Here is a 19,490-nt window from a genome sequence, read left to right on the forward strand (position 1 = left end):
CCCACTTATAAGTAAGAACAAGCAGTGTTTGGTTTTCTGTTCTTGTGTAAGTTTGCTGAGGATAATGGCTTTCAGCTTCATCCATGTCCCTGCAAAGAACATGATCTCATTCCTTTTTATGGCTGCATAGTATTCCATGGTGTATATGTACCACATTTTCTTTATCTAGTCTATCATTGATGGGCATTTGGGTTGATTCCATTTCCTTGTTATTGTGAACAGTACTGCCATGAACATATGCATGCACGTATCTTTATAATAGAATGATTTATATTTGTTTGGGTATATACCTAGTAATGGGATTGCTGGGTCAAATGGTATTTCTGGTTCCAGGTCTTTGAAGAATCGCCACACTGTCTTCCACAATGGTTGAATTAATTTGCATTCCCACCAACAGTGTAAAAACACTCCTGTTTCTCCGCATCCTTGCCAGCATCTGTTGTTTGTTTACATTTTAATAATGGCCATTCTGACTGGCTTGAGATGGTATCTCATAGCGGTTTCCGTTTGCATTTCTCTTATGATCAGTGTTGTTGAGGTTTTTTTTCATATGCTGATTGACTGCATGAATGTCTTCTTTTGAGAAGTATCTGTTCATGTCCTTTGCCCACTTTTTAATGGAGTTGTTTGTTTTTTTCTTGTAAATTTGTTTGAGTTCCTTGTAGTGATCTAAATATTTAAAAGAAATTTTTTAATTACTTCCCACTACACCTCCTCCAAGAAAAAGAACCTATGTCTATATGGTCACCAAGGACGTCAAGGTTCTCAATCAAATACTTCAGTATCTTCATCTAATTTCTCAGTTGTGATAGAAATTTCTGACCCCTCTCTCCCTCTGAAAGTAATTCTTTGCCTTGGCTTTCTGACCTCCCTGTTTTCTGTGTCTCTTTCTATATTGCAGGTTGTTTCTTCTCAGTCTCCGTGATTCTTCTTTTTCTGCCTAACCTTACATTTTCCTTCTACCCCACGCTCAGACTCCCAGTCCAATTCTTAGCATTCTTTTCTTTTCTCTTTCCACAGTTTTCCTAGAGAGATTCATTCACCCACAATTATTTTTTTCCAGCACAGATCTTTCTACTGAGTTCAACATTCATATAGTCATGTTCCCTCACAGTCCCAGGTTTTATATGTAGACCTGTATCGTAGCACTTCTCTTTCATCTTTCTATTCTTAGCACTTGGCACAGAGTAAGTGCTCAATAAATATTTTTATAAGGGAATCTAGGTAAACCAGACTGGAGGATGTTTTGGCAAGTCAGGCCAAACAGAGGATGCTATAAACTATAAAACCTTCTACGGAAGAACCGGACTCAAAAACACAGAATAGATTAGACTTGGAGACTGATAAGATACGGTTCTAGGGGCAAGACTCAAGTATAACTCTTACGCATCTGTCACAGGCCACTGGGTATAATGTGTGCAAAGAGAGAAGGCTGGCCTTTTCCTTTGGTTAATTTACCAGGTAATTGCCAATATGTTCTTTTCTCTTGTTTTGTGCTGCATGGAAACATTCTTCCGTGCAAAATAGAACCAAGGGAGGAGGATGTTCTCCGTATGCCGTTAGTTAACTCTGCCATTTCACCAGTCTATAAGCTCCATGGGAACAGAAGCCCTGTTTGTTCTGTCCTAGTGCCTATCCTATATTTTTGGCACATGACAAACAAGGATTGTCTTTAACTGAATACCTTCTATGCACCAAGTACTGTACCATATGCTTTGCCTATATTTTCTCCTTTAATGCTCACCAAAAAAGAGGGTCATTTTAGGGCTGAGGATGCCAATGCTTAGAAAGGCTAAGTGGCTTGCTCAGGATTAGGGTGCTAAGTCAGTTGTTAAACCTAGATTGCTCTGATCCAAAGGCTTCCCTTTATTAAAATACAATATGACCTTCCTATGTATGGTTAAAATTTCCAGGAAAGTTGGCTGCTGTAGCCCATGCCTATAGTCCCAGCTACTCAGGAGGCTGACCTAAAGGATTGCTTGGCTCAGGATTTATAGGCTAGACTGGGTAACATAGAAAGATCCTATCTCTATAAGAAATAAATAAATTGCATATTTAAAAATTATGATGATAGAATGAAAGAACACAAGAATATTCACATTTGGGGATATTTTGATGTATTTCATTAGAAGTTTTTTCTTCTTCATGAACTGTTATATGTATAAATATGACCATTTACAATGAAATGTTTTTATGTCCAAGGTCTTTCAGCACCTACTTAAATTATTGAAATGTTATTTGACATTTTAAAAATACAGAGATGGAGTAGATTCTTTATAATTTTGTGTGTGTTACTATTTCCTATGGTTTGAATATGTTCCCCAAATTTCATGTGCTGGAAACTTAGTCCTCAAATTCCTATGTTGGTGGTATTTGGAGCTGGGGCTTTTGGGAGGTAATTAGGATTAAAAAAGGTCACCATGAGTCCCTCATGATGGGATTGATATCTTTATAAGGAAAGGAAGAGAGACCTGAGCTAACATGCTTGCTCTGTCTCACCATGTGATACCCTCTGCCACATTATGATACAGCAGGAAGGCTCTCACCAGATGCAGCTGCCTGATTTGGGACTTCCCAGCCTCCAGAACTGTAAGAAATACATTTCTTTTTAAAAAATAAATTACAGTCTGTGGTATTCTGTTATAGCAATGCCAAATGGACTAAGACACTATTATTGTTATTGTTACTATTGCTTTTTAGGGAAAAGAGATTGTTAGTTATGAACAAAACTGCTAACTCCTTTCTTGGTGAGACTCTAGAAGTGAAAGTACTTTCTATATGTGTCCTATATCAGGAAGCCTCAGAGTGGAGAAAATTTGGAAGGGCTTCCTACAGCTGAAGAAGAAAGAGAAATGAAGATAGGCATCCTGGTAGAAAATTTTAGAATTCTCAAAACACAAGAGGAGAAAGTTGAGGATACGGAAGAAGAAGTGAGTCTGAGAGATGCCATACAGGCAGAAGTGTAGCTAGCTCCGACTGAGAGGGCAGTGAGAAGGAACTACTCATTCTCCATTTGTCAGAAGCAGTGCTGCCTTCTCGGCAAACCTTAAGTTAATGAATTGGCTTTACAGTTAAGAATATGATGAGAAGGTGTTAAAGGCAGAGATGAAACAGCAAGCCTGGCCATGAAAAGAGGATCCAAAAGTCCAAACTCTTTGCATGCTTTTTCCTCTGTCAACTTATGGCCCAGATTCCACTCCCAGTCCAAGCTGGACCAGCCCAGATTTGATTTCATCTTACACACACACACACACACACACACACACACACACACACACACAGCCCTGAGGCATTGCAGAGTGAAACCCCAGCCACAACAGCCACATCAATCCCCCAGACAATGGTCAAAAAGCCAATGGAAAAATTCAGTGCCCTCCTATTGGCTCTTTATGTTTCTTATATATTCTGGGAGACAAACTAGAAAAATAAGAAGAATCATGTCTAAGAATGAGGACATGAGAGAAAAACATTACATCCTAATAGAGTGAAATTGGACAGCCTTCTAGGCTGTTTCCTTTTTAAACAATCTCCTCTTCTTAAAAAAAAAAAAGTTGTTTAATGTCCCAGAAAGTTTCTGAAAAAAGCAGTTTGTCCCTTTTTTCTAAGCCAAAGGCCAAAAATAGGAACTGTTTGGCGATCTCTTCTGAGGCAGATCTGTGTATGCCTAGCCTGAGAAATCCTCCTTGACCATTAACTCAGGAGCTGTCATGAAGAAATTCTGGGAATCACGATATGCATTTATACACAGGATGTCTAAAGGGGAAACAAAGCTTGACCTGGTTTTCTCAGAGCCAGGCGACTCTTCTTCTTTTCTCTTTTCCCTTAAGAGATGAGAGGGAGAAAACAGCTTCAAACCACCGCTACCTTCCACAATTCCCCATCAACTTGGGTCACCAAAAGGAAGATGTCCAGGTACCTGTTATAATCTGATTTTACAGTATTTTGCCTCTTGATAGAGTAGAAATGCCTTTCTTATCCAAAGGACGCATTAGTTGATAATAGATAACATTTACTGTCTGCTTCCAATGTGCCTGGCACATCTGCTAAACACTTTGGGTACTATCTTCTTTATCTTCACAGTAGCCCTACAAGGAAGTACTATGATGATTCTCAGTTTACGAATGGCTAAGTTGAGGCTTGGAAAAGTTGGATAATGTGGTTACAGTTAGTGAAAGAAAAAGCTCAGTATTAAACCCAGGCAGTGGGGCTGGAGCCAACACTCTTGACCACCTGGCTCTAAAATTATACCTCAGTTATGGAGACAGAACAGGAGCCCAGAAATATTTAACAACACTTCAACTTTTCTACCCTCTGTATGCAAATAAAAATAATATTTAATGATACAATTAATATATCCTTTAGGCTGAATAAATTGAATGAACCATTACTTCTATGGCACACAGGAAAAGGATGCTTTCAGCACAGCATAGCCTTGGATGCAGAACCCAGGGAGGACTGGCTCTTCGAACAGCAGGTTTTATTGGTATTTCCACCATTGGCCCCCACTGAGGAACCATGTTAAAAACATCTTTGGAAGACAAAAAAGGAGGTAATTTTTCACAAACACTTTAAGTTGTAATCTACTTGTAAAGCCAGCTATATGAACAAATGATTGATCCTGGGAAATACATGCAAACGAGCCCCTTTGTCTCTGACCCCCTTCCTTCCTACTCCCTACAAGGACAGGTTCTTCGATTTTAAGGCAACTTCCAGTGAGGCCAGGAGTTAGTTGCCTGGGCTGTCAGTTTCTAGCAAAGGACAACCCAGAGTAAATTTGACTCTTTATGTATCCTAATCTGGAACAGAAAGAGGCAAAGGCCTCCCCGTCTCCTCCCAACTTCACACACACTTCAAATTGGCATGCCCCCTCTGCAGTTTTGGCAGACCTTTCGGGAAATATTAAGTTAGGCTGAAAATTCAGAGGTCCTCATGACTGTCTGGGCTACTTTAAAATCCGGCATATTATGAGTGCAACCTAAAAGTCGTCAAACATTGATTCTATTTATTTTAGCAAGATAGTGGCTGCCTAGAATCAGAACTGAGAACAGTAGTAAGTTTTTTTAAATGGTAAATTTTTTCAGGAGCTAAAATGTCTTATTTGATAGATATATTTAATAGCTACAAAGCACCTCACCCTGCACTCATATTGACTTCAAAGAAGAGTCAAAATATTAAAATACGTTACTACCTCTTTCTTGGCCTACCACACAGAATGTAGGACTTAACTCCAGCACTGTTGGCCAAGACAGAAGACTTCTGTTCCACCTAACGTGCAAGTGCAATGTCCTAGGCTGCAAGTATGTTCTTCCTCTTTGGGTACACATGTAGCCTGTCTTCAGAGGTCAGATTTGGAACAAAAGAAAAGGAAGTGAGAGAATAATTTCGTCTTCAGATGTGGTAAACAGTGTGTAACCAAAATGGGAATTTGAAAGGAGGCCTCCTGTTTGACACAATATATTGCCTTTTCCTTTTTCGGCCCTCAGTTACCTTCATGCAAATGTACTAAGACGTCAGAATTGCAGATATTTTACATGTTAGGAGACTTCTCTCGTACCTAACTTCCCATGCAAATTGTACGCTTCTCCTTAGTCTCATCATTGGTGGTTCTTTTTGCAAACCACTGAAATGTGACAAAATGCGTACCTTACCGAAATCACGTGTAAACATCTCATAGATGAGTCCCAAATGTTCGTCAGCTGTTTTTAGACGTGGTATTTATGAAACTACCAAAAACTCATTAGTCTTGTCATTTCTTTTATAAGTTGAAAAGTAAGCACATGTTATTTATATCATTGCTCTAGAGACACTAGTAATTTTGGTCTGGAAGACATTTGCATTTAAGATACATCATGCAACTGTCATCAGTTTATTTTTTAACATTATGTTTATACACTAATCTATTACTAGCAACAGAAATATGGAAATACATCTGTTTTGTTTTGTTTTGTTTTGTTTTGTTTTTTGAGCAAGAGTCTTGCTCTGTTGCCCAGGCTGGAGTGCAGTGGCTCTATCTCTGTTCACTACAACCTCCACCTCCTAGGCTCAAGCGATTCTTCTGCCTCAGCCTCCAAAGTAGCTGGGATTACAGGCACACACTATCACACCTGGCTAATTTTTGTATTTTCAGTAGAGAAGGGATTTCAACACATTGGCCAGGCTGGTCTCGAACACCTGACCTCACATGATCTGCCCACCTTGGCCTCCCAAAGAGCTGGAATTAGACGTGAGCCACTGCGCCCAGCCATGTCTTCATTAGAAAAATACATCTGGAGAATCTTACACATTGAAGTGAGAGCAGCACAGTCTCTGGAGAAGTCTCAGTGGACATTTATAATACTTTAGCCTCTCCACTAGATGAGACCAGAAGGAAAACAGGATCTTAGAACAAAAATTATCCTGAGTTCTTTCTCTTCTGTAAAAAGTCTTACACTTCCTCTTCCATGTGGAATAGATAGAGAACTTAGAGCTGTCATATACTGTACGTGCCAAAGAGAATAAAAGATCCCTGTGCACCAAAGACCCCTGGATGTGAGAACATCAATGCCTAGTACAAAGTGATGGACACATTTTGTTTCCTAGCAGTTAACTTCGAATGAACTCACCCTCTCATTATGTGTGTGCGTGTGTTACACGTGCATAGATTGTCATTTAGGGGGACTGGATAATGCGATCTTCCTTATCCATAGCACTACCACTAATTTCATGTTATATTTTGGACGCTCTTGCCTGAGATGAGGTTTTGGAAGCACTCTGAAGACCTGCAGGTCTTAACCACTGATGAGTGTGTAATCATCTCCAACAGTCCTGGGGGAATTAGATAGTGCCTGGCAGAACTGTCAGAGTCCTCCTGTCTTGGAAGCCTGAGTTTCTGTTCCTGGCACCCTAGTTGTTTTGCTCGATTCTTGATCCTCAAATCGGGCTTCTCCCTCCTGAATCATTGACAGAACTCTTTTTCAGGCTTATTTGTCTGTGTTATTATTTTGATTTTCTACATAGGTCATAACTGGGAACAACAGAGCAAGTCATAAATGCCAAAATTTAATTAAACAAGTGACCCTAGATCCTTTCCTTTCCCTGCCTACACATCCAATTTATTACCATGTCCTCTCAATTCTACCTCCAAGTTCATGTGGAATCCGCCCTCTGGGCTCCATCCACACCATCTCCTCACCTTAGGACCTAATGGCCTCTTAACGTGAATAGCTGCAACCAGGTCCTCTCTGGTCTTCTCCAAGTTTGCTTCCAAAACAGGAAGGCCTCTCCTTAAATCAAGGGGATCACAGTAAAACAAAACTGTGATCACAGCTATCACGCTGCACACAGTATGAACCCTTCCTTGGTTCCCTATGGCACTCAGAATGAAGTGAAGGCAGCTTGCTGTGCACAAGAGGCCTTTCCCCAGTCAGCCCCTTCCCAGTGTCCCAGCACCACCTCAACCTACCCCACTGCACAGCTGTGTACCCCCCACCCCCAGTGCCATCCCACAAGAACCCTTCACCACCCAGCCACCCTGCCCACTCATCTCTGGACTCGCCGTTCTCCTTCAACACTCTTTCTTTTTTTTTTTTTTGAAACAAACTCTCTATTGCCCAAGCTAGAGTGCAGCAGGGTGTTCTCGGCTCACTGCAACCTCTGTCTCCCAGGTTCAAGCAGCTCTCCTGCCTCAGCCTCCCGAGTAGCTGGGATTACAGGCACATGCCACCTCACTCTGCTAATTTTTGTATTTTTAGTAGAGATGGGGTTTCACTGTGTTGGCCAGGCTGGTCTTGAACTCCTGACCTCAAATGATCCACTGCCTCAGCCTCCCAAAGTGCTGGGATTACAGGTGTGAGCCACTGTGCCTGGCCAACACTCATGCTTTTTCTAAAACATATTTTTATTGAGACATAACAGTATGTATTTCTTCCTGGGAGATGTGATATTTTGATGCAAGCATACAGTGTATCATCATCAGATCAGGGTTAGTCACCACCTCACACTGATCACTGCATCTTTTCAATTCTACTTCCTAAGTGCATGTGCCATCTGCCCTCCGGGCTCCATCCCCATTATCTTCTTCCTTGTGATGCCATGGGAAGCCAAATCACCTCAAAAATTTACTATTTCCTTGTGTTTGGGAACATTTCCAGTCTCTTCTAGCTACTTTGAAATACACAGTAAATTCTTGTTAACTAAAGTCACCCTATTGTGTTACAGAACACAGGAACTTACTCCTTCTATCTAACTGGATTTTTGTATCCATTAACCTCCCTGTGCCTTGGGATACTCCTCTCCTTCAACCAGTCATACTTCATCAGGGGAGCCCACAAGGCCTGCCCAGTGATCCAACCCTCACAGCATGGACCACATTGTGGAAGATTTGAAAACTGGTCAAACTTGGGGTATGTGCATAGCTGATAAAACCACTGGAAATTCTGAGGAAAACAAAGATATCACCAACAAAATCTAATCTGAAAGAGATGATATCATTTAAATCCTGTAAAAGAATCAAGTAAGGTTTTTAAAGAACAGGAACTTTTTTTTTTTTAACTTTTCTTTTTTTTTTTTAAACACAGGGTCTTGCTCTGGAGTTCAGTGGTGTGCTCATGGCTCGCTGCAGCCTCCATATCCTGGGTTCAAGCAATCCTCCCACCTCAGCCTCCCGAGTAGCTGAGACTATAGGCACTCACTATCCCTGTTTAATTTTTTTAATTTTTTGTAGAAATAGGGTCCTGCTTTGTTGCCCAGGCTGTTCTCAAACTCCTGAACTCAAGCAATCCTCCCACCTTGGCCTCCCAAAGCACTGGAATTACAAGCACGAGCCACTGCACTCAGCCAAACTTTTGAGTGGAATTCTAGTCTCAAAAATACTTTTTTGCTCACATGGATGGCCCCTATAATATCCTTCCAGCTACTTCTTTTTCCCAAAAGCATCTCTCTAATCTCCTAATGACCACAAGATATTTTTGTGTAAGATTTTTTTTTTTTTTTTACATCTTGTCCTCAATTAAAATCTGGGTTTTATGTGCAGGGTTAGGCCACAATCACAGCTCTATGTGGCCAAAATGAATTCCAAATGGAAAGTCCTTCTCCCTCAGATGCCCACACAATCGATCAGATTAAAGGGCACAAGAAGAGAAAAAGGGTGAATTTCAGTTAGGAGGCATTTTGAGGAAATGTGCATTTGACAAGCATGGGATGGCATTTTGGTCTCTCCCCCTCTGAAGGGTGTGATTGCAATTCCTCCTCTGCCCTCATCTCTGTCTCTCTATTTAGACAGAAACAATGAGGAGATGGAAAGATGGAACAAACAGATCTTTGTAAAACAACGAAGAGGAAACAAAGAGGTACAGTGGGGTCCTGGGGCCAGTGGAGGGGTGGAGACTGCCTCTGGTTTGCATTCCTGGCCCAGGGGGCGAAAGAGAGAGGAGACCAGATGTGGCAGCTCACAGGAGTTGGAGGGGGAGCCACCCACCTCCCCCTCTCCGTCCCCTGACTCCAGCTGTGGTGATGCGCTGTCCTTTGAACACAAGAGGGTTCCACTTAATGTATCTTCTGCTGATGATGCAGTTGGTGGTGCTGACATGAAGAAGGAGGGAATGATAAGGAGATGAGTCACACAAAGATCTTGTCCTTTAGTTTTATTTTACAAATTTGGCGTGAGGTCAGGTTTGGTGGCTCGCATCTGTAATACCAGGACTTTGGGAGGCTGAGGCAAGCAGATTGCTTGAGCCCAAAAGTTTGTGACCAGCCTGGGCAACATGGTGAAACCCTATCTCTACAAAAAAATACAAAAATTAGCCAGGCATAGTGGTGCACACCTGTAGCCCCAGCTATTTGGGAGGCTGAAATGGGAGGATGTATTGAGTGCAGGAAGTCGAGGCCGCATTGAGTCGTGTTTGCATCACTGTACTCCAGCCTAGCCAATAGAGACCCTGTCTCAAAAATAAAAAATGAGGGTGAGAGGGAGCTACCAATGAAGAAATACTACCACAAACAAGGAAAAGATACCTCCATAAATGACAGACTAGAGCCCAGCCTTATCTGAGTCATCCACGCTAAAAATCCCATGATAAGTCACATTTAGAGGGATTAAGAACACACCCTCTGAAGCCAGAGAGCCCAGCATGGATCCTGACAATCTCACCTACCAGTTTTATGATCCCGGGCAAGTTTCTTAACCTCCCTGTGCCTCAGTTTCCTTGTCATCAAAATGAGGGTGAAATCAAACCAACCTCCCAGTGTCGCTTTGAAGATCATATGAGAGAAGATTAACATAAAGCAGTCAGAAGGTTAAGTCTCAATACACGTTAGCTATCCTTATGGTTAAGCAAGTTATAGAATTATTTTATGTCTTGGTTTTTCAATCTATAACGTTGAATTTGTTTTTTTATCAATCAACTCCACAGTCCTTAGAAAAATTACGAGGAAATTATGGAAAAGCTTAGAAAATATGACTAGCATGTTAACTTGGAAGACAGAAAGGCTTTGCTACTTCGTCACCAAAGTATGTTAACACACAAGAAAGAAAGAGCCCTGTCAACACTTACACATTCTTCTTTTCGAACACACCCCCCTAGAGCTATCATTCATCCTAACTACTCTACACATCAGCAGGCTGATAGAAAACAATTACCTGACTTGGGAAGATAAAAATGGAGCTTCCCCAGCAACCTTCCAAGTTCCTGTGAAAACCAAGTCCAGAGGAGAGGCTGAGTTTGTTTATGTTCCTTTGGGCCTGCTGCCTGAATATCCAGAAGTTAATAATTAGCTGGAATTTGTTAAGTATATACTATGTGCCAAATAATGGTAGATGTTTTACGTTTCTATTGATAAGAATCTTAGGAGTAAGAACTATTATTATCCCATTTGACAGATGAGAACACTAAGGTGTTAAAAGGTTAAGTAAGTGGTCAGGTCTGTCTGACTCCAGACCCTGTTAGCTCATTACGCTACATTTGAAATTACAGTACATGAAATTCTTCATAGAAAGATATATATGATCATATGTAATTATTCAAATCTTGTCATCAAAATTGTTTTCCATTATTAACTACGTGGCCTTGAGCAGTTTTCTCTTCTGTAAAGTGGGGTGAGAATATCTAATTTGCACATTGTTGGGGGAATCATATGAGATGCCTGCCCCAAAAGGTGTTCAATTAGTGTTCGTGCCCTTCTCCCCAACTTACCTCACATGTTCTAGACAAATTCAGAATTACAGAATGATACCTAGGCAGTAGCTGCTCACATTGTACCAAGTGAGTTACCATAGACTCTTTAAAAGAACAGATTTCTCTAGTGCATCTATGTGATTCAATTTATAACAGTAAAACAGAAAGGGAACTTTTCAGATACGTAATTTGTGTGAAGTGAGATGTAGTGGGAAGAGGAAATGACACTCATTAGAGACAGTGGTTATACAAGTGTTGCACAGCAATTACATTTTTAGAAAATGCTGCATCTTTTCAATGTTCTATTTTATTAAGTTTTTGATAAGTAGATTTCACTAATTAACATATTTATGCAACTAGAATACAGCTTACACAGTACTAGCAAAATCCTTTGATCTACATCACAATTCACTTGCTTACATTTCTTAACTTCGTACAATTTTATGAAAATTTTTGAGATTTTGATGCTGAAAATGTAGCGGCTCATTGGTAGCCAACAAAAAAATTAGGTTTCTCTATTAGTATAAATAATTATGTAATAATTTTCATGGGCATATTCACTCTTTATTGGTACAGTGTGGTACAGTTCTTAATGAAATAAGAAAGAATTATGTCTAAATTACAGAAAGAATCTTTGAAGACTTTGATGACTCACAGGTGCAAAGAGCACTTTTACAAAAATACTGGTCCAGAAGACACATTCTTCTAGATCATTCCTCAGATCCCCCTAATATTGCCTGCTATCACTGTGGTGCTGCTACGCAGGCGCTCATTTTTGAAACTTTTACAGAAGAGCAAATGCATTCACTATGATTTGCCACGTGGTTATTTCAAAATTTCAATTAAGAACAAACATTCATCATTTTCCCTAGGAAGGTCCTATGCCCAGACCATTTAAAAGGGCAGGAGAACAATTTAATAAATTAAATCCTGTCAAAAATAACCTATCAAGCGGATGACAGAAGGAATCCTTTCTTTGAAGCTTGAAAAAAGATTGCATTTCACTATGAAAAATCGCCTGTCTTTAGGATCTGTTTCATGTTTCTTCAAACGATTCATGTCGACCTTTCCCCAGAGCAAGATTTGAGATGAAGTTATGTAATTTATTGTCATGCTTTAAACATATTATATTTATTCGTCCCTTTAATAGCTTTTTTTCTCCTAGGTCCTTGGAAGCAGTGAGCTCAGCATGAATTGACTGTTCCTGTAGTTAATGGAAAAGTGGGCAGGACTTGCTGAAAGTGAGGAAGGTGACGAGTACAAGAGAGGAGATGGAATGAAGAAAGAAAAGTTAATACTGCAGGATGAAAGTTTTGTTCGTGTAAGAGTTGAAATCTAAAGGATTTTCATTCTGGACCTAAAAATAGAAGATTAGCCTATAGGTAAATATCAAAAATACCAATGGGGTGGAGTCTTTGCATCCAGTATAGCTTCACCACCAAGTCCAACAGTCTGTATTGTGCAAGAGAAGGGAGGAGACCAGGTGCAGTGGCTCACACCTGTAATCCCAGCCCTTTGGGAGGCTGAGGCAGGCAGATCACCTGAAGTCAGGAGTTCAAGACCAGCCTGGCCAACATGGCAAAACCCCGTCTCTACTATAAATACAAAAATTAGCTGGGCATGGTGATGCACACCTGTAATCCTGGCTAGTCAGGAGACTGAAGCAGGAGAATCAGTTGAATCCAGGAGGCGGAGGTTTCAGTGAGCCAAGATGCCACTGCACTCCAGGCTGGACAACAGCAAGACTCTGTCAAAAAAAGAAAAAAAAAGAGAGAAGAGAGAAGGGAGGAGAAGTTCTTGGGTGTCCCTGAGGTGCCGTGAGCTGCAGTGGGCAGGCCCTTTACAAGTTTGTCTTATGTCATCCTCATGACAACTCCATGAAGTAGATGCCCTTTCCCAATATACAGATCAGGAGACTGAGATTCAATGAGATTACACGGTAGATTGCAAGTAGCCTTTGCCACAGAGCTGAACTCCAGTCTGTTAATTCTAAAGTTCACAATTTTACAATAGAAGTCATCTTGTGTTAACATGAAAATCCTGTTCTGTCCGTGGCCTGCCTTTTACTCAATTATGGTCCCAGATCCATCAACAGCATATAATGGAATGTGATGTGAGAAGATCCTGTCAACTGAAGTCTTTTAAGCTATAAATAAAAGAAAAGCAATGAGGAAATACATCCAAAATAGGGCACAGACAAAAATCAGCAACTTCGGTGAGGTAGTTTAAATGACACAGTGATCATCTGAATTCATGGTTCTTTACCATTGTTGGAATTATGGGACCCTTTGAGATTCTGAGACAGCTACGAAACTAGACATTTATACAGCCCTTCAGAAGGCTGAAGGACCACCACTTCAGTTTATTTAAAAATTATATAAATATTGTTTAAACTCAATATTATTCAAAGTGTAAAGTGTATTTAAATATGAAAATGTTTAGATAGGTGGGCACTTGTAATCCCAGCACTTTGGGAGACCATGGTGGGAAGATCACTTGAGGCCAGGAGTTTGAGACCAGCTTGGGTAACATAGTGAGATCCCATCTTTACAAAAATTACTGAAATTAGCCAGGTGTGGTGGCATATGCCTGGAGTTCCAACTACTCAGGAGGCTGAGGCAGAAGGATTTCTTGAGGCTGGGAATTCAAGGTTATAGTGAGCCATGATTGCACCACTGCACTTCAGCCTGGGTGACAGAGCAAGACCCTGATTCTTTATTTTAAAAAAAAAAAAAAGTTAATGCATATAAATGACAGATTTTTTAGATACCTTTATATACGCTGCAAACATAAATTGTCCAAAGCTTGACCACTGTGATGATAGAAATTTTTAAATTTTTTTTTAAGTCTTAATGGTTTTAGAGATGAGGTCTTTCTATGTTCCCCAGGCTGGCCTCAAACTCCCGGGATCAAGCCATCCTCCAGCTCAGCCTCCCAAGAACCTGGGTCTACAGGTGCGCAGCACCACGCCTGGCTTGTGATGATGTAACTTTTGAATGAACTGATCAATGTCAAGGGTTACTACTAGGGGACTTGGATCAGAAATCCTTCCCTCTTCAAGAAACAACATTAGAAGGGAATCATTTAAGGAAGATGTTGCTGGCGTGTAAAACCAATAACGGTATCCTACCCCTCACAGTTCTAGAGGAATAGAACCTAGTGTGAATGCTAATTGAGTCGCTAATTTCACTTTTGCCCATTATATGAAGTTATATCCTATTACTTCACTGAAATTGGTGTATGATGGAGCGGGCTAGGCCCAAGGGCCTGGATGCCCTAGCCAGCCTCCTCCTAAAGGGGAAGGAAGTTGGAAGAGGAATAGGATGGTCTCTCACCACCACTTCTCTTTCCCAAAAAAGTGAGAAGCATGGAGAAAGGCACAGGAGAAAAGTGAGGCGGCAGAGGAGACAGCAAGACAGCCCACTCGAGAATGAAGGATGAAGGTGGCAGTGAAGCAGATGAACTTTTTAACCAGCTTCCCAAGTGTGGCGCACTCTTAGGTTAGAAACGCTCTGCAAGACTTGGCATGAAAACACAGCACTTTGGGAAAATGAAACTGGTAAGTTACATTCCTTTACTTTCCTTCCTCGTTACTACTTAGTGTTCCACATTTTTATACAAAGTGTTTTAGTTAACGTTACAGACCCAGCAAGGGGCTTTCTATGGTTGGCTCTGCTACCAATTTGCTCTGAAGACTCAGGAACTTCCTTCTGGTGTGGTTGAGTCCAGAAGAGTGGACTAATGGGACTCTTCCAGTTTTCCTAATGTTCTAAGGGTCTGCGATGCACTGCAAATACACGTGGAAAATTGTCTGTTGGTACAACACAGGAAATAGGAAACTTCTGCACCCAGTTAAGAGGAGGGGTATTCCCCATCCCTCCCTGCCTGAAGTAAAGAGATAAATACAAGTTTGCCTTCCTGTTTGAATGGATCCTTTTCCCCCTTCTGAACTAGAAATTAAAACCTTGAGAATGATGAAATACAGACAAGTTATCAAAGCCAGCGGTTTATTTCTTGCCCCTCTGTGCCAGCCTGGGAGCCTCACGTGTTGTATTCTTTTCTCCAGTTCTCTCTGCCCTCCACAAAAGCATGGCTACTACTTGGCAGGCTCAGCATTCCTTGGCTTTTGAATTGCTTCACATCTCAAAATTCTTCCATAATCCAAGCAAACTTGGCAGCTGTCATTTCTTTTAGGTGCTTTAAGAAAAGCAACTTTACTGAGCCTTACGCTAAGATATAAATGAGTAATAATCCTTGAACATCCCAAAAATATTCGCATTTTTAATAACATCTACAGAGAGAGAGAGAGAGAGAGAGAGAGACTTTTAATTGGTAGGAAGTTGAGGAAAGTAAAATGAAATTTCAAAAGAAAAAAAAATTCCTTTAGTTTGAGAGAGGTCTGAACGCATGGACAGACCAGATCTCCTGAAGTCAGATTCTTACACTGTTTTTGCACTTCTTTCCTTCCTCCTGTTCTGAATCCAGGGAAACTCTAAATGTTCCTTCCTGACCCCTTCCCGCTGGCATGACAGCTTTTATGGGAATGGCTGAGGCTCCAGCAGTTGAGATAAGGGATAAACATTTGTAATTTTATCTGTTATTTATAAGTCTGTTATTTTTAAGTCAGGAAACGTTTATGTTGATAAAATTTCTAAAGTCCCACAACTAAAATGGTGACAAACTGTTTTCTCAAATATCAAGTGAATGTTTAAAAATCAAATAAAGAAATGGAAAACGTCCTTCTTTGAACCATTTTGCTCTTACGTTATTTCTGCTCTTCTGAAAAGGAAAAAGAGGGAGAAGAGAAAATACAAAAAGTAAAAGAGATTCTTAATATCCGCTTACTTAAGAACTGACAAGCACGTGATTTGCGAGATGGCCCAAACTGCAATGTTTCCATGTTCCTTTGAGCTTTTTAAAATGTGATTTTGAAGAAATTAAAACAAGAACTGCAATTTTCCAAAAATTGCTCAATATTTGAGACGTGTATAGATGCACACACATATACACATGCACATACATACACACATAAATATGGAAATTACTTATGTGTATGTGAATTTATGTATATATATGTGTGTGTATGCATGTATACATACATATGTCTATGTGTGTACATAGGCACACATGCACACATAATTAGATTTTTTCCTAAATCCGTATACTTTATCATAACTTACTCATGATGATTGAGATCATTTTGTAATTCTTTGCATTAGAATATTAGCATTTTTATAATACTGGTCACAGAAGATCAAAAACAGCAAATATGGTTAACACTGGGCTGAAACTGAAAGTTACAGCTTTCATCCTGTACCATGCAGTTCTATTAACACCAAAACTTTTAAACTATTATATAAATAACTGCCAAAAGACATAAAATATGCAATTACTCTCTCTCATTGCTGAATTTGAGATCTGGGTTAACAAAGGTTATTTGTATCATGTGCCATGGCAACAATAACCAAAATACCAAACACATGTTCTTCCAGATATCTAGAATCATCCTAATCTAAACTATTAAAGGGTCTTCCTTTACTGGCTCAGCAAAATGTCGCCTAGGCAGGAAACAGTTTAGGTGGTAGAGACCCCATCAAAGACTTGAAAGAAGACTACATAGTCGTTCCCTAATAGTCTATTTTTTTTTTTTTTTTTTTTTTTGCAGGGCCTCCTATCACTGTTGGAAGCTACTACCTTAAGGAGATTCAGAACGTTATTAATAGTAGCCAAAAATCAACAAAAGGGGAAAGGGAAGTATAAACATCCCAGTGCTACCCTGTGCCTCGGAAAAGCCGTACTTCTCCAGTGATATGACCTTCCTGCTGGCATTGGGCCAGATCACCATTTAGTGAATATGCAGTCTTCTCTCCAACAGAGTCACATGCTCTGAAACTGTCAGTACCAGGAAGATGTATGTTTCCTCTGTACAATTCAACCACAGGTTGAATCAAGGGAAGAAGGATTGGGTAGTTGAAAGAGTCTGGAGTCAGATATCGCTGAAGTCCAATCCTACTTTTGCCGCTCATTAGGTGTGTGGCCAAGGGCACATTTCTGAGCCTCAGTTTTCTCATGCGTGTAATGGGAATAATAGAGCCTGTCTCACAGGTTGTTGGTGTGTTGTTTTTGTGATGTACCCAGCATACAGCAGTGAGGGTGGCTGTGGACCTTATTAGAGTGGCCATAATATAATGACCCAAGAGCTCCAATCTACCCTAGTAGATCTTTTTATAATCTGGGAGGATGTTACGGTTCTCGTGCATTAAGACTGTTCTTCTGGGTCAAGTGTCATATGACAGAATAACTGAGATGACTTTTATAGGCTCTTCAGACAAGTAGGATTCTAGAATGGAGATGGGACAATGTAACAATTCAGTTTGAACTTGTACCTACTAAGTTAACGTTTTTAAACATTAGCGGAGCGATCTGGGGAAGAGTATGGAATTTGTTTCCTCTTCGTTGCTACCCGTTGGAAGCCCCCAGATTAAGCCCGGTTCCTCCGCTCGTTAACTAGGTGGCCTAAACACGTTCATTGACATCTTGAAACTTCAGTTTCCTCATATGTAAAAATACCTTGCTTGTCTCTCAGGGCTGTTGTGGGCATTAAAATTAAGATAATGCATATAAAAGAGCTGTGTAAACGCCACAGTTCTCGACAAATATGATTGTATTTGTTACGAAGGTTAAAGTCATTCAGCAACAATATTCAAACCTTGTTATAGAGTTACTCCTTAATCACAGTATTTAACATAAGGCAGATCTTTCTCAGAACTCAAATATAATTTACATAATAAAATCTCTCATTGGCTTCATTTTAAGGGGACATGGATATGGATAAAGACTAAAGAACTGTTCTGTTCTGTTCTGTTCTGTTCTGTTCTGTTCTGTTCTGTTCTGTTCTGTTCTGTTCTATTCTAAGGGTCCAAGTTTTCATGTTTTCCATGCCATGGGACAGAAGACTTTTTCATATTTGTACTTTTAAGATAATTAATACAAGCCCAGTAATGAACACACTGAATATGATTGTTAGTTAAAATGATTGCCTTTTAAAAAATGCTTTCTTTCTTATTTCAGAAAACCCATATTTATGTTATGTGTGTGACTCTCACTACCAAGAAGTAACCAGTACTAGTATTTTAGGTTACAACTTTTCTTAATATGCTGTGTATCAATATATAGAGAAAAACATAGATATCAGCTATAGAGTTTATAAAAGTGTATCTAAACTTCGTTTCATGTGTCTTTTTCCTTCAATAATATGCCACAAATATTTCCATGTCTTCACGATGACATTTTAAGAGCTTTCTAATATTCTGTTGAGGACACGTCCTGTTATTTATTCAACCCAGCTTTTATGTGAGATGTTTTCTTTGTCTCCTTTTGTTTCTGTTTTGAACAGAAATGTCAAGACCATTTTTGCAGCTATATCTTTCTACATATTCCTGATTATTTCCTTGAATAAACTGCTAAAAAGGGAATTACTCATTCAAGTGGTATGTGAAATAATAAGAATTCTGGTAAGTGTTGCTAAATTTCCCTTCATATGATACGCCAACTGATGCTCACACCAGTATTTTATTAATGCCTATTTCTTCCTATTGTCATCTTTTAAATATTTATTGAAGAATGCTTTAGAAACATAAACAACAAAATTAAAGCCTCCATAATCTCACTCTATCAACCATTGTTAGCATTTGTTATCTATTTTACAGTATTTATAAATATTTATTTTATAATGTGTATTTTTAAAAATTCTTTGGTGAATTATCTTTCTTATTCATTTGGAAAAGCTTGTATATGTTGCATTTTTTTTCCTTTTTTTATCCTTTAAATTTTGTTCCTGGGATATTTTGGTGTGCGTTATGTTTTTATTTTCATTGCTCAAATTTATCCTTTTAAGACTTTTGAAGGGAGGGATAAGAGAGATTTGTTAATGGATACAAAATTGCAGCTAGATAGGAGGAATCAGTTATACTCTTCTGTAGCACCTTAGGATTACTCTAGTTAACAATAACATATTGCAGTTTCAAATAGCTAGAAGAACATTGATTAGTCCCAATGTAAAGAAATGATAAATGTCTGAGATGATGGGTATGCTAATTACCCTGATGTGATCACTATACATTACATGTAGTGAAGTTTCACTATGTATTCCATAAATATGTACCATTATTATTTGTCAATTATTTTAAAAAGACCTTTACCTGTTGTGTCATGCATGAAAAGGCCTTTCACATTTGATAAAATTTTCATTTTTGCTAATCTCTTTTTACATTTAGCTCCTTAATCTACTTGAATCAATTTGGCATCTAGTGTGAGGCTGAGAATCCTTTTGTTTCTTAA

The 19,490-nt window shown here is 39.5% G+C and overlaps 1 long non-coding RNA gene across 2 annotated transcripts in view; it reads left to right on the forward strand.

Moving 5' to 3' along the window:
* LOC105715718 (uncharacterized) overlaps positions 1-18,904 on the forward strand; it is a 38,095-nt gene extending 19,191 nt beyond the window's left edge. The window contains exons 2-9 of one of the 2 annotated variants that reach the window (XR_001107110.2): positions 2,532-2,589; positions 3,828-3,912; positions 4,404-4,549; positions 9,256-9,326; positions 12,316-12,532; positions 14,510-14,709; positions 16,816-17,179; positions 18,547-18,904. This is a non-coding gene — a long non-coding RNA (uncharacterized LOC105715718). Of the gene's footprint in view, positions 1-2,531; positions 2,590-3,827; positions 3,913-4,403; positions 4,550-9,255; positions 9,327-12,315; positions 12,533-14,509; positions 14,710-16,815; positions 18,378-18,546 lie in introns of those variants that run through there. The other variant, XR_010339477.1, reaches the window with a different exon arrangement.
* Positions 18,905-19,490: the final 586 nt, after the last annotated feature.

The sequence above is a fragment of the Aotus nancymaae genome, unplaced genomic scaffold (genome assembly GCF_030222135.1).
Source record: "Aotus nancymaae isolate 86718 unplaced genomic scaffold, 86718_ANA_hifiasm-v0.15.2.pri h1tg000077l, whole genome shotgun sequence".
In the NCBI taxonomy this organism is placed as follows: Eukaryota; Metazoa; Chordata; class Mammalia; order Primates; family Aotidae; genus Aotus; species Aotus nancymaae.